Genomic DNA, 14,112 nt, shown 5'->3' with positions numbered 1-14,112 from the left:
GTCTCTGTTTACTCTTGCTATCATTTTTGTGTATTTATTGAGCTCATTTGGGTAAGGCCAAGATATTTAATGCCGGTATTGTTGGTAGCATAATAATAGAATCATATAAAGGTATTGTAGCACCTCATATATGAGGAAAAGCTGGAAGAGTTAGGACTGTGTAACCTGGAGAGGTCTCTATACATTACTAAGATCCCCCTGGAAGAGCTGAAGGGAAAGCGCAAAGAGGGCTCTTTTCAGTGATGCCCGGTAACAGAACAAGAGGCAATGGGCACAAACTGAAACAGAAATTCCCTTTGAACACCTGGAAAAAACAAAATAATGTGAGGGTGATGGAGCACTGGCAATGGTTGCCCAGAGATATGGTAACCTCCATCCCTAGAGATATTTAAAAAAAAAAAAGAAAAAAGAAAACACCCACCACACGTCTAGACACAGTCCTGGGCAACTGGGTCTGGGAGACCCTGCTTTAGCATGGGGGTTGGACCTGACGATCTCCAGAGGTCCCATCCAACCTCAACTTCTGTGTTTCTGGAAGTCTGTGAATCAAAATATATAAGAGAACAAAGAAACATGCAGCTTTAGAACTTAAGGTTTTCAGTGCTATTTTTAAATGCTTTTGAATCTGATATGGAAGGTTTTGTTTCAAATGAGCAGTCAAAATTGAGAAATATTAATCTTTACTCTATCTGATGCTTCAGAGCACTGACTCTAGATATATGTTTCCAAGCAGATTACCCATAATCCCAATTTTTTAGGGAGCTTCAGAAGCGACTTCTTAGAATGTGCAGAATCTGTTCTTTCCCTGTCTCTCACCTTGCCTTCTGCACATATACAACTTTTTGTGTTCATCTTGGTTACATTTGGGTCTGTTAGGTTTTCCTCTACAGAGCTGGAATAGAGTAAAATTTGTCCTGTCATAGAGCAAAATTTATCTATTTCTGAACACTTTTATCCTTGGGACCAATAATAATTAACAGTGCAGTATATAACAAGTAGGTCCGTGTATATGCCTGAAACTAAGAGTAAAAACAAAGTTACTGTTACCCTAAATTGTATGTACTTTTATTATTGTGGGGTTTTAATAACGGTTTATTGTTTGGGGTTTTTTTTAACTTTTCCTTGTCATAGACATATCAGATAGACACTAGGACTGCTGAGCTACCTTGCAAAATACAGTTAAGCTTTCTAAAAAGGAAAATTACTGTGTGATATACCTGGTGTATTAATTATATGCTAGTCCAATGATTGATTACACTGTGGAGTGGGAATTGCTCTCAACCCTTCCCCCTTAGAGATTCTGCCACAAACTCATCATTAGAGCACCTGCATCCTCACACAGGCATTCAATGATAGCATCACAAGTTTTAATCTTCCTGTAATTTTAGAAACGTGTTGTATGCTCTCCAAGGTGCAAGAAGGACACGTTGTACCCATTAACCTTTCTGCACAATGAGTTTTCATTGCATCCAGCATTCTGACAGAGACCCAGTAAACTACTGGATAGGACCAAGCAACAAAATGCATGTGTTTTGTACAGCATATGCTATCAGCTAACAACCTGAAAGTCATCTTCTGTGTGGAGAGAACTCAGAGAGAACAAATTAAAGCTCATGTAGTAAATAAATCATCATGATAACATCTGCTTGTGTTTGCTGAAGGAATATGGGAACCTTGGAGAGTAAAACATGAGGATTTTAAGGGCTGTCTCAGTAACAAACTGTATGAAGTAGACAGTTATAAGGAAAATATCTTGTAGTAGTGAATTTTTCATTAGAAGTCAATAGACTCTGTAAAGCTGTCAAATGTTAACTAGCTTACCTTCTACCCTTTATAAAAAGGTTAATAGATACAGCACATTTGCTAGTGTGACACCAAAAAACAAAGCATGACAAATGGTATGTTCTTGTATTTGTTTTGCACCCCATTTTAATTTTTGAATTTTTACTTTGTTTTTAAGCCTATTCTATATAACAGTGCTTCGTGTTTGGACTGATATTAGGGTTGCTTGAAAAGTCTTATCCAAGTACAAAATATGGCATATTGCAGTCATGAAGGCCCAAGAGACAGATTTTCCAAAGACTAGGTGTGGATATAGTGTTGAAGGCCCTCATCCACTGATCATTCAGCCCTCCTGAACTTACGCAGATCACGTTGTTTCTCTTTTGCCTTGTCTATTTAAACTGGAGGCTTGCAGGTTAAAGACTGTCTCCAGCAGTTTCATGAAGCAAGTAACACGATGAAGCTTTGATTTTCGTTGAGGCCTCTAAGCACAACTATAATACAAATAATTAATAATAATCGCATGAGTACTATAATACAAATAATCTACAATAATCACACGAGTGTTGTGAGAAAAGTATGTGTGCATGATTAGCATATATCATTTTGATGTAGGTGGGGAGAGAACATGAAAGACTTCAGAGACTTCATCAGCCACCCTTTTCCTTAATGACATCAATTCCATTTGGGATGTTAAACCCTTACCTGAACTGTTGGGCTCAATTTCTGTTACCACACACTTAACTCATTATGTGAATATTTTTCTAAACTCCTAACGTACTATTCAACCTGAGTTTTGTCAGAAACTAAGGTTTTAATTCCAACATTTTTTTCTACAGTCTTTATTACTACTAGAAATTGTTCTGTGAATGTCACTGGACCTAGGACTTCTAAGGGAGTAAATGTAAGGACTGGATATTAGCTGGCATCTTTATACCAGATGCAGGATCTCAAGAGTAGGATGAATTGTTCCTACAACACATACCAAATGAGCAACAAGATCACAATCAGTCAAAGAAAACATGTCCAAGTGGCCAAGGAAACAGAACCAGTTAATGCAGCTATCAAAAACCTCTATCAAATTCTGTGAAAAATCACTGGTGATTGGTGGGCAGGGTCACTTAGGCAGTTCTCACTTGCCCAAATACCAGCAGAAGTGCTATTTAATTACAGAACTTCTCTCTTGTCCATTATCTATTTGGGGAGTGATGCACTTAAGTCAAATAAAAATATTTGGGTTTTTTATAGGAACATCTTAAGAAAAAATTAATGACCCGTGATCTTCAGACCAGACTAGATGGTGTTTTGTGGCCTGAAACTCTATCGAATTATAAATAAGGTCACTCATCTTTTGCACCTTCTAATCCTGTGCTTTTAGATGTATATGATCAATCTTTCCAAGTGGAAAACTCTCAGGTTATACTATCCAGTCATAAACAGAAGAATTCACACAAAAAAGTGAGACTCACAGCCATGCAAAATCTGTTTTGGGTTGGGTTTTTCCCCCATTTCAAAGCACAAGAACCTTCATCAGGCACTAGGTGGTTGCTTGCACGAACTTTAGAAATCTTTACAGTAAAGCTTGATTTAAAAATAAAAAAAGTCCTCAGGCTATGCAAACTACAAAAATGTCTTAGAGACAGTATCTAGTGATACAATGTTCCATTAATTTAATTGCAAGATTTCATAACAGTTTTTGATGGAAAACAGAAACTGCTCGTTAGAAAGGCTTAGAAATTGTGGTTAATAGGAACCTGAATCTGATGAAATGCTTATAAGTGTTGCTTTGTGTGCTTTTCAGGAATCTTAATTTACTAACCCACTAACAGTTTCAATCTTGATTTCTGTGGGAAAAAAGGACATTTTATATGTTTGACTTGTGAAATATACTGTAGGGTTTAAACAAAAGCAATAACAAAAGAAACTCAACGCTTTCAGGAGTCTAAATGCAGCTATGAATCCACCTGCATCTGGAATGGATTTTAGTAAGCTCTGGCAATGGAGTTGTACCTTGGAATTTATTATTTTCTTAATTCAAGAACAAGGAATTTCTGAGAGCCTGCTATTACACTGAAGCTATTCCATGAAGCAGCCACTAACCAGAGGTAGAAACAATCTAACAAAACCAGCTGGAGAAAAGCGTAAAAGCATATATTTTTAGTGGAATTTTCTGGTAGTCTTCACCTACAAAGAAAAAGGGGAAGAGATTCCCGTGCTGGCAAGAAATACAGCCGACAGTGGAAATCCAAGAACTGCAGAGGCAGAAAATTTGTGACAGAAAGCCTCAAACTTCTGCACTACTTGGGTATCTCTAGCAAAACCAGGATTGAATTACTATTACAGGAATGACCATTGTAAAGGGTTAATGTAATACTAGCATGGAAATGTATTTCAGAGAGTCTCTAGAGTCTGCCAGTTTCAGACTGACATTGATAACTTTTCACGCTAAGGAAATACACTGCAACAAGCAACTTTCAACAAGCCTGCACATGATGATATGCTAAACTTCAGAGTGCTAGACCATTATGGAGCCCAGCCACCTTTTTTTTTTTTTTTTTGCTAAATGACAGAAATTGAGAAGTCAAGCCGCTGCCGTGACAGGAACAAGCAACATAGAGATCACAGATACTTATTTGTTTGTTCAATTTCAGCTAGAGATGTTAGACAGATTTAAGTAGTGTTTTACACTTGCTAAATGTAGCCCACACAGGCATTTCAGATCCATGCATTCCTCTTTTATTTGCCTTCATCCAAAGCTTGTTAAATATTGCCAGAATCCTCTTATAAATTTACATTTGTTAAGCAGTATGCCTACAATGCTATTTTATAATGTGAACATTAGATATTTTTCTGCAATGTAGTTATGCATCCTAGGAAAAGAAATGAAATTCATTGTAGCTTTTAGAGCTATGATACCTGCCACCTTCTTCCACTCTCCAAATTACAGAAGTTCCTATAGACATCTATTCTTTTAACACTTTAAAATTCATCCGTATTGAATCTTTTTGGCATTTCTGGGACTCTTCTTCCTTCTTGGTTCATCCTACTTCCTTTTGAGTGTCTTTTCCTCTTCCCTCCCCACTGAAACTCTGCTTTCTGAGAAATGCAGCCGTATTTGCCTCTCTTTGCACCCTACATCCTTCCCGCCTTAACGTGGCTACTTTGACAATTACCCGAACTATACCGTAAACATTTAATAATCTCTTAGGACTTTAATAAAAAATATAGCAAAGTATCTGTACTCCAGGGCTTCTTGTATCTACAGTGAGACTAAAGACAACAGCAAGCTGTCGTCTTCTCACAAGGTGTTTCTGCGTATTAGATGCTTGCATGCGCTTGAACACTGCTCATTGTAAGAGCAGCAAATAAAAGATCAGTGGAAATAAATTTTTGCAGAAACAGGCATTATCCCAGGAGCTAGTTTGAGGCTTAGAGTAATATAAAGATAAAATAGAAAGTCTGTGACCTTCATTCTTCATCTCCTTACAACCTGATAGCTTATTCTTCAATTAAATCCTTCTGGCTAAAAAGGTAACAATATCAACAACAAAAAGAAAACTGAAAGAGATTACTTTTAAGGCAACCCATAGATCAGGTCTCAGAGTTAAATTTAGGAGAGCAGCTTTTTTCTTCAAAAGCAAACTTTGTTTTGTTTGATTTACTCTCAAAACCTTTCAGCATGTATCAGTTCACAAAACAAGTGTATTAAGTGGTTAAAAGCATATTAGAAGCAGTGTGACCTGAAGAATAGGACTACAATGATATATAAGCTATAGCTATTTGTTATCCATGTCTGTATCTTACTCCTGTACTGTGTTTTCTTAGAGATATCAAATGCAGTTTCAGAAATGAATATTTGAGTGCTTAAACTGAAGTAAATGTTGCATTAGGAGAAGGACAACAAAGACGAAATGTGGGAATCCACATAGAAACAATATAAAGCTGTGCCTCTGTTTCAGATAATAGAGACTTCTTTGTGTCTAATTTCCTTCAGCAACATTCTGAAGTTTAGGTATTTCATTATCATTATTATTATTTTTCCTTCTAAAGCAAGACCTAATCTGAAAATTACACAGGAGAGTTATCATTTGAATATTCCCATCCTAAGCAAGGTACATAAGCAAGACAAGCTGCAAGACTGCCTTACTCTAGAACATAATTTGACAGCCATGAACAGAGCATGATAAGAACTTTTTTACTATATCGCTCCAAGAGCTTTAAACTGTCCATCATTAGAGTTAATTAGGTAAGTCTGTTGGGATATTTGAGTATCATTCAAATCTGTACTATTGTTCTACATCTCTGCCCACTGAGGTTTTTGCTTGTGCGCTTTTGGCCTTATTCATAAAAGCAGTATTGACTGGAAATTGAGAATATCTTTTTACTGCCTTTATTGCTCCTGTTTGGCTTGGATTTTTTTTTTTTTTAATTTAAGAAGTCAGGAACAAAAGTTTTTTTGTCTTCTTTTTTCTTCTTTTTTGTCTTCCTTTTTTTTTCCAGTGTGAAAAAGAAAGCTATGTTTTCTCTCTGAAGTTAGAATTACTAATTTCAAGTGTTAATATTTTAAAATATTTTAATTTTCATCCAGTTAAAGTGTTCAAGACATGTTGCTAAGGATGAAAAAATCTTATTATTTCATAAGATTACTACAACAGCTAATTCTGATTGCATTTAAAATGGGAAAAAAAGTTTGCTTGCTCCTCTTGAAATCACTTGTTTTTTCACAGGGACTGTCTCTTCCAACTTAATATTTTCAACATCCATTTGTTCATTTATTATAGTAATAAGTGATAAAAAGTTTGATTTTAAAGTGTTAACAAAAGATTTTGTTCCTCTGCCCCCAAAGGGATTTTAGACTCATGATCTTCATTTTAAATGGAATTTCTGCCCAGTCACTATTTGCATGCTATTTCCTATATATGTCTGCACATCTACATTTCCAGCACTAGTGGGTGTTCACACAATACAAAAAATTAAAAATAAAAATGAGGAAATTATGTTTTGCCAAAGCTATTCTTTGTACATGGGAAACAGTGTTCTTCAAAGGTTTACATAGTGAAAAATGTGGGCTGGTTTTCATGGAGACCATGTCCCTGCATAATTCCAAATCCCTGCTCTGGATTGTGGTGTCTTTTAAATAAAATCTCCAGATTTTTTCATGTGTGGAAACAAATATCTCTTTTCCCTTCCTCCCTCACATCCCAGGAAACATCTGGCTTGATTTTTTTGTTGAAATGTTCTAAAAAATGTTCACCCTGAGGTACAGCTCACCAGGAAAATCATTACCTTAACTCCTAAAGGTTTTGGAGTAATAGTTTATTGAAAACAGAATAGCCTAAAGAAGCAGAAATCCTACAATGAGAAGAGGAATATGTTGTTAATAATAGAATATTATCTGCATTTGAATCTCTTGAAAAAAATCAGAAGAGTATTCTTCATTAAGAAAAATTTGGTGCTTAGAAGAAAAGGAAGAATGGTACCACAAAAAGTTTTTTTACTAGGTGTCTTAAAGTCTATTTCAGTCAATTTAATGTGCTCAAGATTAGATTTGTAACTAATGACACTCCTGATACCAAATCCCTTCAATGAATTCTGGTTTTGCTACTGTGATAGTGTCACAGAGGCACTCCAAAAGTCAATTTTAGGTGGACAAGTTCCAAAACTGACTTTACTCTAGCTGGAAAAAGTGTAGCCAATAAACCGACTAGAAACAGGGTTTATACAATTATTTAGCACTATGACAGCATAAAATACAGGTTTGGGTATCAGTTGAGGAGATTATTGGGGCACGACAACATAAGAATAACGGGGACATACAAGGTGCACACATTTACTCACAAGAAACAAAACCAGAGGCCTCTCACTCAAGAGTACCCAGAAGAAATAATCACACGCCTCGAGGCGTCACACTTGCCAGGGTTAGCCAAGGACTCATTCAAGGATATATCCAGTAAATAACCACTCACCACAGGAGGAGGTGAGGCGCTCTCAATCCCAGGAAGTCTCTTTAGATGCTGGGGACAGCTCACAGACCCACTGCTCCAAGATCACTCAAAGAGGATCTTTGGCGGAGACCCCATTTTATAGCCTAGTCAGATCTGGCTGTGGGCATTACAACATAGTCCAGAAGCTTCTCAGGTTCTCTGGGCACCTCCTTTGTTGAGAACCCTGTCAATCGACTGAGGGTCTCACCCCTCCTGCCCCACCAGCTGGGTGGAGGTGAAGTCACTCTGCCACAGGGTAGGGGAGGATGTGACCGTCAGCAACTTGGCACCACCCTAGTTGTGTAAGTTGGGACAGGCACGATGGGGCACAAAAGGTGCTAAGGAGCCATCAAGTGTCCTATTGAAGGCTCCGGATCTCAGGGGGATGTGCAACTGCCACAGGTAGCATGGCCTTTCTCATCTGAAGAAGACAGCAAGGAAGTACAGAGTATGGAAGAGACTTTTGGTCTACTAGATCAGTTCAAGTAAATCTTTCCTTTATTCTTGTCCATGTCTCTTTTTAATTTGATATTTTGGTTTCTCACTTTTACCTGGAAACTTTGCTATCAGTATGAGTAATTTCAGATAAGCCCTTTTCTGTTGACTGCTTAATGTTTTCATTTCCAACATGCTTGTAGATCTAACAATAGTAGTTGTTCCTTTCTAACAAATAAAGAGGAAAAAAAAGTCATATTTTCCTGCCTAATTCAACAAACCAAGTGCAAAATGATTGGTTCGGTTAATATAACTCATTTATTTAGAAAAAATATATTTGGATAAAACTTATCCATTTTCCTGCTTGTAGACATTGATGTTTCATTGACATGGAAACTCTTGCTTACAAGTGACTGAGGGCATTGTTTACAGGTGTTGCATGTTATTGACAAGAATAATATTGTTTATATAAGCAGAACAACTGTGTGAAAAATAGTCTCATATTTATGTGTGCTTGTTCATGCAGTATAAGCCTACTTACTGCAGGCTACAGTATTTGATCCATAGCTATCAGCATTCAGCTGGCAATTTGATTTAGAAAATATAGCCTGAAAATAGCTTCATTTCACATATATTACTTTCTGACTGCTGCTGTGATTGCTCAGCCAGAGTCCAGCTGTGGAAATGTTAAAACTATTCATCAGGCATGAATATTCATCAGAGTGGTATTCTTACTTTCCTCCACATCACTGGAATGGCAGACACAACTGCTAGGTGAGAGGCGTGAATAAACTCTCCAACTCTCTTAAAAAGTACAGTCCCACCTCCACACATTCAGGCATGTCAGAAAGCCCAGTGAATTATGCCTATGCAGTTGAAAGGCAATACCTTCTTGTCCTCCTGATGCAGCTGCCCACCCCAGATAATTACAAAATCACAACTCAAGCTTTCCAACTCCTGAGCTCAGTTTAGAATCATTAAGGTTTTTAAAAGGAATTATTTAGACTTGCTTTTACAGACTTGAGTCTTTAGGGACTAAATGACAAATTAAAACATGCTGGGTTTAAATAGAGGTTGAGACTGACAAGTAATCAGAGGATCTGGAGCTTCAAAAAAGGCCAATAAAACACACAGACTTGTAAAACTGAAGCTAAAATGGTGAAATTGCTTTGCTATAAATGTTCATTGACTTCAGCAGGAATGGGATTTGGGTCCAACCACAAAGAAAGACATATTATCTCAAAAGCCAATTCTGTAACCCTTACTAATTTCATGCCACATACCCTGTTGAGTTCAAAAGATGACGTAGGGTGAAAACTGTGTATCTTGCATCCTGAATAAAAAAATACAGGATGAGTCCTACTGCTTCCAGCAGTGTAGTTCCTGACGCTGTATCACGCATGATGTTCCTCAAGGCTGAGTCTTGGCACCAGACCCACGGCTGGCATAAGCCAGGACAACTGTATTGATTTTGGTGGAGCTACAGTATTTGACATCAACTAAAGTTGAGGTCCATTAACTTCCTATTGTCTCTAGAGCATCTGCCCATAGCTGTGCCCTGATACATTTCATATGGTAATGGAGTTAATACAAAAATCATTGTCTGGCAATATTCAACAAGAATAAAATCTGCTCTGCAGCAGAAGTGTTGTGCACAGACTCTATGGCATTTGTGTCCTAGGTATTTTTTCTATACAAGTCTTGTATAAGGCTTTTCTTTAGGACAGGATTCAACTGTTATTGAATATTAGTGTGAGGAGGAAACAAAACAAACAAGCAAACAAATAAACCAGGTATAAAGCATTCTCCTAATGTTACCTGGAATGAATGCAACAAAAAGTACTGCTATAACAACAAAGTGCTTAATGTAATTCTTGTCACTTGCCATTTTTGACTCAGATACATCAATCTGTTACTGGAGAAAAAAATATATACCTGGTTATATTAGCATGAATTAAAAGGGGTTTAAAAATAAAATACCAGTTTCAGTTAAAACAAACTTATTCTTTTTCAAAAGAATACAAAATAGAGTCCTAAAAGTACCATGCTTTGTTTGGTCTTCACTTGACAGAGTAGCTTTATTTGTTCTGTAACTCCACAACTACCATTAGAGACATATATTTTTTGGCATTATTGTACTTTTCTAAAACACCCCTGAAAGCTCAATGCCATGTTAAGAGGTATTTACTTCATATGCACTAGTCAATATATTTCTTTTTGGTTGGTTTGTTTGTTTGTTCCCTTCCCCCCACTAAGATTGGTATTCCTTACCCACTAACCTGTTTTCCATTTCCATGGCCCAGGAACTCGTAACCAGAACTATGAGAATAAACATTTTTCAAATTAATCTTTTATTCTAGCCAGTGTGGCAAACAAAGGAGGAAGAAAAAAAAAAATAGATCTATCTGTTCCTCACTTATCTTTCCCCACTTGAAAGGACCAAAAAACCACATCTATTTCAATTAATGGAAAAAATGTAACTTGGGCATCTTTAGAATGAAAAAAAAAATGAAGGAGCATGTGACTGCTTAAGTATTCTGACAATTTTTCACAATCACTCTCAATGAAGCGGTATCACTTTGTACAAATGATTAAGCTGCCATGGGAACCCAGAAGTCCATTTATGAAATAAGTTTTACTAACCAGTCATTCCCTTAAGAAGATGCCACACCAAAGATTGTTTGGGGATGCCCCTGTTTCAGCATTCCAGAGAGGCACATCTGTTATGGACCTGCATTTCTCTTCACAGAAATGACTTGTTTCAGACACCAAGAGGTTACAAGATGAAGAGACACAGGGTAACTAACACTAGCTTTTAGCTTGAGCTTCCATCACCTAGCTAGTGCACAATGAAGAAGTAATTAAACTGTTATTTATCTCAGCTGTTTTGGAAATGTGTATGTATGTATATGTATGTGTGCACATGTGTATGTATGTAAATATAAACGTACATGATCAAGTCCAGTGGGATGAATCTCAGGCCATGTGTGATGGATCCCACCTTCATGCCCTCAAGGTAGCTGTAGGCAAGATTTCAAATGCCTGACATGAAGGTGCCATTCAAGAAGACTGAGAGGATAGTCATCAGCTTATTTAAGAGGTGTCACTTAGACACTCCTAGCTTATATTCCTCCAGGTAAATCTGCTCCACTCTGGAAGCAAAATGAAAATTATGTGGGCTTCAACTTGAATCTCTTGCATCATAACAGATGATTTTCATTGCCAGTGTATAGTGACTGCCAAAATACTTTTTCTGTCAGTTACTCCTGTTCTACCATGTCCCAAATATCTGGTAATAAAACAATGTTAGTGATCCTCGGGTTTGCTAGGACACATCATGAAATGGGGACCCACGCACTCAGATGCCCTCAGTAGGGGAAAGAAGGACATGGACCTAACTCATCATTTTTCTAACCTGTGAGCTATAGACTAAGATACACACAGTACTATTGGTTTCTTGAGAACTGAGCCCTGACTTAATGTATTTCTGTATTTCTGGCTAGTGTGAGCAAGAATATATCAAAACCCGATATATATCAAACAAGCTAAGATATGTACACTAAATAATAGCACTGTAGTTTAGGGAGCGCCAGTAAGATTTTTGAAAATACGGGACCCTCATTTCCAAAATAATTTTATTTACAGAGAATCATTAATCCTACTGAAAGCCAAAAGGACTTAAGCTAGATTGATTTCAGTGGGAGTCAGTCACTTTGAAAATCTCATTAGGGTACCTGTCTACATCTTTACACTCCCAACTTAAATGGTTTTAACATTTGGCTGCTAAGTCCCTTTTCAAAATGAAGGCTTAGGCTCTGAAACTACATAGACTTAGATCGTTAAAGATATTTATTATCTTCCAGTGATTTCAGTGGAAATGAGGTACCTAGACCCTTTCAAAGTTCTAACTACTATAAAAGTTAAAATTGAGAAGTACGGATAGGTAACAGAAAAGGATTTGTAAGATTTGAGATTATCCAGCATGTTTCCCTGACCATTATTTTTCCCACTTTGCAATAGAACCGGTATTCTGTTCAAAATTAAACCAATCTTTCCTGTGTTTATGTACCAAACAGACATACTGCTCTAGTGCAGGACAGACAGAAAGAAATGTTCTAATCAGGAGAAATGCATGGGGACTCAGGGTAGTGGACTTTGCCATCTCGTCTGACACGTATAATGGCTCAGAAGCACACTGCAAATCCAGTGTGCAGTGACTATAACGGCTCAGAATCAGCATGCAGTGCCCCTGCATGACACCCTGAGCATCTCAGAGCAATAAGCTGTGCAGTGGCATACTGGGAGCTCACACATATAGACACATTTTTCTCAATTTTTCTTTTGGGTAGAAGAAAAAAAAAAGATGGGCGAGGAAAAAGAATGGCTCAAGGTTCAATGTTCAAACATAATATCAAGTCAGGGTGTACACTTTGCATAGGACTTGGTCACTCAAGAGATGCATTAATTTATGGAGATTTTGGGATTTCTCGTTTATGCTGTTTCCAGGAGGATTTACACTTAATGTAGGATTTCTGCAAGATGCTTTGTGGTCTCCTCAGTTTCTTTTGGAAAATAATAACTAGATTGAATGGAGCACTTTAGAAGATATTTCATTTCTTGGCTTTTAAAATCAATATGTTTCACATTGTCATGAATATTTTTTGTAGAAGCCTTGGCAGCTATTTTTGTTCATTGTAATTGTGGCTATAGGTGAAGATGGAGTACCTTTCTCTCATTATTAAGAGCTTAGTAGCCCTGAGCTAAAGGCTGCAATTCTTCATGTCACCACTGTGGTGGCAAATAAGATTTTCCATTTAGTTTCTAGTAACCTCATTTGTCAAGGAGACTGTATTTCAAGTTTATATAGATTTAAGGCAAACGAAACTGGACAGTTAAACACTTCTTTTGTTATAAATTGAATTAATCCATTAGCAAATAATTAACGTAATGGAACATTAACACTACTGATACGCTGGCCTATTTCAGACTTTGTGTAAAGAAGGTTTGTGAAGTTAATATAAAAGCTAAATCATCTGTTCATTAGTGACAATTTCAGCACACTGCCAGCACACTCTCATACAATGACATGAGTTTCATCCAAAAACTATTAATATATTTTTCTCCATTGAATTTTTCCTCTTTTTTTTTTTTTTTTTTACTTTATGTTTTTAATTTGTATGTGTGTGTGCATGCATGCCACAATCAGGAGTGTGGAACATATGAAATCCAGCACAAATACTTAAAAAACCTTAACAGAAGAGTTCTGTTAAAAAGAGGGATCTGTTCTCAAGGTTTTCTTGTAGGTTTTTTTTTTGGGGGGGGGGGGGGGGGGGTTTCTTCTTTTTTTCCCCTCTGTCCATTTTCCCTATTTTTTCCCACCGGTAGTTGAGATAGAAAAGGTCATGTTAGCAAATAAGAAAATGCTAATTCCCTCTCAGTCTTCATATGATGTGCCTTCTGCCCTCAGTGCCTAACCCTCACTTCGATGGATAGTGCTCTGATTGAAGCTTCTGATCAAAGCAAGTACAGAAATCTTACTAAGGTACTTTTGTACATACTATCTTAGCCAATGCTGGTTTTCAGCTGTTTTAAACTATTACAACTGAAACCCAGAAGTGCTGGTCTTAGCTGTAGGTTTGTGATTTGATGCAATTTAAAATTCAGTGAAAGCATGAAATTGCAAATGACTCACCAAATGAAATTAACATAGTCTGCATATCATCCCATGTACTATGCTTTCTTCCCCCTTCTCCCACATCCATTTCTGTTCCTTTAGGATTCTTAAGAACATTTGAAAATTTGAGGTAGGACAGTACTTTTCATATTACATTGCAAATACTTAGGGATTCCCAGAGGTTACTATGAGGATCAGGATTTCTGAACACCCAAAACTTTGATTAGACATGCTGGA

Source organism: Caloenas nicobarica, chromosome 3 (assembly GCF_036013445.1).
Source record: "Caloenas nicobarica isolate bCalNic1 chromosome 3, bCalNic1.hap1, whole genome shotgun sequence".
Lineage (NCBI taxonomy): Eukaryota > Metazoa > Chordata > Aves > Columbiformes > Columbidae > Caloenas > Caloenas nicobarica.
Note: the sequence above shows the minus strand (reverse complement) of the source record.